Source organism: Gavialis gangeticus, unplaced genomic scaffold (genome assembly GCF_001723915.1).
Source record: "Gavialis gangeticus isolate Ggan-Ray unplaced genomic scaffold, GavGan_comp1, whole genome shotgun sequence".
NCBI classification, from domain to species: domain Eukaryota; kingdom Metazoa; phylum Chordata; order Crocodylia; family Gavialidae; genus Gavialis; species Gavialis gangeticus.
Genome location: NW_017729025.1, coordinates 9,470,939 through 9,474,872, shown reverse-complemented (window position 1 = coordinate 9,474,872; position 3,934 = coordinate 9,470,939). Strand labels below are relative to the sequence as shown.

At 50.8% G+C, this 3,934-nt stretch overlaps 1 long non-coding RNA gene across 1 annotated transcript in view; it reads right to left on the bottom strand.

Moving 5' to 3' along the window:
• LOC109298337 overlaps window positions 1-2,989 on the bottom strand; it is a 12,340-nt gene extending 9,351 nt beyond the window's left edge. Inside the window, exons 1-2 of the long non-coding RNA XR_002097589.1 lie at window positions 2,979-2,989; window positions 2,526-2,531 (exon numbers count right to left, since the gene is read on the bottom strand). This is a non-coding gene — a long non-coding RNA (uncharacterized LOC109298337). The remainder of the gene's footprint in view (window positions 1-2,525; window positions 2,532-2,978) is intronic.
• Window positions 2,990-3,934: the final 945 nt, after the last annotated feature.

The following is a 3,934-nucleotide window of genomic DNA, read 5'->3' as shown; positions in this document are numbered from 1 at the left end:
AAAAAAAAAAAAAAAAAAGGCGACCGATATTTAACTCAGTCATAAGACAGGCTGCAAAGTTGTAAACAAGTGGCACAATCAGCTGTAGGCAGGCGCAGAACAGGGATTTGCTGGAGAGAGCCAATTATTGGATGAAGCAAAAGCACAAAGTTGCGCAGGGTCCCCACCACATCCTAGCCGTGCATTTCCCCGGCAAGAAGCTGATGTGAACGGGCCCTTGATGCTGATGGTCAGGTCCTTTACTCTTAATAGTCTCCAGCCTGTGCACCCTGAAATGTGTAGAGTGAGGAAGCACTGCAATAGGCAGAGTTTATGGGGTGCAAAAGAGCTTTCGAGGTACCCTGGACAGTCCAGGATGGGGAAAGGATGGGCTGATGTCCTCTTGCGATCTGACTGTCTCCTGCTCTGGGGGTTTCTGTAGGAAGCAAAGCATTAAATAGGCTGGGTGTTAAAATGGTCATACTAAGCCAGTAGACCAGAGATTAACCAGCATGACAATGAAGCATGCAAAGGACTGGCTGGAAAAGGCTGTGGGCAACGTTTTTCCAAGTACATAATGGCGTAGGAGCTGAAGTGACTTATGTGCCGGGCAAACTAAATCTCATCGAACAGCCACAAGATTCCAGCTCCTGAATCACCGAGTCGTCTTTCGCAGTTTTTAACTGTTTCCTAGCCCAAATTTCTGTCCTTTGGGCAGACCTATTAACCGATCCCATTGGGCGCTCCATGCCGCCAGCCGGGGACGAGAATGCAAGACCATTTGTCAAGCGCTCAAACCTTCAGCAGCTGGCAACTTGAGCTGGTGAGGCACAAGTAGTGAAATCATTGCCGGTTTATTTTAAAGCTTGGGTCCTGTTAGTTGTTTAGGAGTACTAGTTAAGGCCGGTAAGCTGAACTGTAGCCAAGTAGTGCTAGGTTCCAGTTTGGGAATAGAGGGTTTCAAAAGTGGTGTGCTCCTAGGGCATTTTCTTTCTCCCTGGGATTAATTAAAACAGGGCTGTCCAACATCTAGGCGGGGGGGCACAGATCCTCAAGCTGCACACTATAGCGGTGACCCTCCTGGGATCCTCCCGCTGTGCAGGCATCCTGAGCCCCCTCCCTCCCACTTCCATAAGCAACTTGGCTCCACTCCCCACACCTGCATGCAAAGTGTGGGCAGCACAGACCCCCTCCTCCTGTGCCGTCCTGCCCCTAGGAGCAGGGCAGGAAGCAGAAGCCAGAGGACAGCAGGGGAGCCTATATTCCCCCGGCTCCCATAGCGGCACGAGCAACAGGAGGAATGGTGGCAGGCACCCCTAGACCAGCGCTGTATGCCGACCCCCCACCCTCACTCCAGCCGTGTGCCACCCGTCCAGCTCATGGGGCTGGAAAGTTGAGCACCACTTCACTGACCTATTCTCAAAGCTTCTTTAGGGCCTGGTTAAATATTAAATGCCATTGATAGTGCACAGGCAAGCTTCTTTTTTTTAATTAGGAAAGAGAAGGTAAATATTTTGAGGCTTCCCACATCAGTTACTGGTTTTGAAGACTTGATCATTTTTATTTTTTTATTTTTTTTATCAGAAGAGGGATGTCTGAATTATTGAAAACGTTTAAAGTGGAGCAGGGGAGCTGTAAGAGTCTGTATCTGGCCCTGCTGAGTAAATATTTGCAATTTAATAAAACTAAAACAACTCTCTGCCCCTATTCCATGTGAAAAAGCTTGGAGCTTAATGCGAGATGCGTTTGCTGAACCTGCATTATCTATTTTTACTCCCTGCTCTGTGAGGTTCCTAGAATAATTTTTTTTGGAGCACAGCAGGCTAAGGAAAAAATAGTGCTGATGGTATCTCTGTTGTCCCCATTGTGATGCAAAGAAAGAGATCGAGTGACTTGCTGACGCAGACAAATCCTATTCCAGGTAAGATGTTGTTTGTTCACAACAAGCCTTTTTGGTGAACAAAACCTGTGCCCAGAGTTCATGCAGAGAGATGGTTCCTGGCCTGCCAGGGCTTCTGAAAGTCTTGAAGTTGAACAAAAGTTGGGGGGTTTTTTTGGTGGGATGAAAGTGGAATATTGAAAAAATTGAGCTGCTAATCTGGTTGTTTCTTGTGGGACAGTCTGACGGGATTCCCATTCTCGCTCCACCCCCCTGGGAGACCCTAAGCCGCAGTGACCTTTCCAGCGAGCAGGAGAATGCACACAGCCCTCCACATAGCTCTGGGAGTCAGCCAAGGGTGTTGCTGGAGAGGGACAGTCGAGGGCTTGGCGAGCTTGACTGGTGAGAGAAGGTTGGAAGTAATATTTATAGCTTGGCCCTGGGGCAGGCATGGGGATGTGATACCCATCTATGATGATGTGAAGAGCACTACCATTTGGGGGGGGGCTCGAGAAGTAACATCATGTCAATAAGAGAGGGGGCAAATATAGGCCTGAGGACAGGAAATATGCGCTTGCAGCAATGCGTACTGGTCTGTGAAACGGCCTCCTGGAGGGGAGGTGCCTGGAAGCCCGTCATATGATTCATTTGAAACTAGAAGCAGGACAAAACACTTGGGAATAAGCCGCGGGGAATGCGCCCAGCTTGGCAACGCTCAGAGGCGATGGCCAAAGAGATCTTTTCCAAGGATGCTTTCTGGGAGACCCTCCCTCCCCCGGAGGGGCCAGCTTGCCGTCTCTGCAGAGCTCCCGACACCTGCTGCTCGGATCCTCTTTGGACTGGCGGGCCGCACGGCCGCTTGGCTTGGCGATGGGATTCGTGCGCCTAAGAGCAGCTCTCTTGTTTCTACAGCTTTTTTACTTTTTGGCACTGCAGGTCTCGTTTGCACTCGAAGTGACAAAGCAACGGTCGTTTTGGGATGACCGTGCTGGGCTTCCTCCTGCATTTGTAGGATTTTGGTCTTTCACTGTGACTGGTATATAACTTGCCCCACAAATTGCCACGACAGACCTCCACAAGGGCACTCTCAAGCAGCTGAAATCTCATCATTTGGTGTGACAGGAGGCCTGATTTTGTCCAATTGCTGCTCTTTGTTTCAGCAAATAGCAAAATCACCACCAGGGGCATGGCTGGTGACTCGGCACTGGTCACTGTCCAGCAGTCTTGCTGCTGAGGGTGCTCAGAACAATTTTTGGAAAAGCCAGAGCAGGGTCTCCATCCCCAATCCGTGCACGGTGCCCATGCCTGGTGCAAGGAGCCAGTTCTGCCCACTCAGATCCACTCCATGCATATTCAGTGCCAAGAATTAGATGCCATGCGGTACAGAGCCATGCTGAGCGAGCTCCCTGATCTGCTCCCAGGCTCTGCCGTGGGCATGCTTCTTGGTGCATGCTCCGAACCGCCCTAAAGCAGCTATGTCCTCTGAGTCCAGGATCGGGTAGGCACAGAGTGGGCAGGGTTTGTTCCTCAGTGATACACCAGGGCTCGACAGAGATGCCCCAGAGATGTGCCCCCCACTGCTTGTTAGAGCCCCCGGAGGGCTTCATAACACTTTATTACCTCCATTTGGCTGCAGTTGGCAGTGCTTGTCCTTTGACTTGTCCAGGCAGGTGAGCACCTGCTTCTCCAAGCTATGTTCTGGGCTAGCCAGCAGAGGCTGCATGCTTGCTTAGGGGATTAGTAATGAGATACAAGGGCTGACAAGTCGCATCCAGCCCAGGTTCACGGTGGCCAAAAGCGACTCGTGGCGTCAGTCACAGAGCAGCTATGAAATGGGCTTGGCATCAGTTCTGTTTCTAGTGGCCGTGTGTCTGTGTCACTTAAATCCCAGCTCTGCTGTCAGCCTTCCTGCTATAGAGGCTGATGGTCGAGTTGGGCACAGAGACCAGATCGTGCTTTCTGCCAGAGGGGCATTCCCCCGGGGCTCACCGCCTGTGCAGCATCTGCTCTTACTGGTCTCCGTAATGCAGCAGATCAGACACCTTTCACAAGCATGTGTTTAAGTAAAAAAGATTA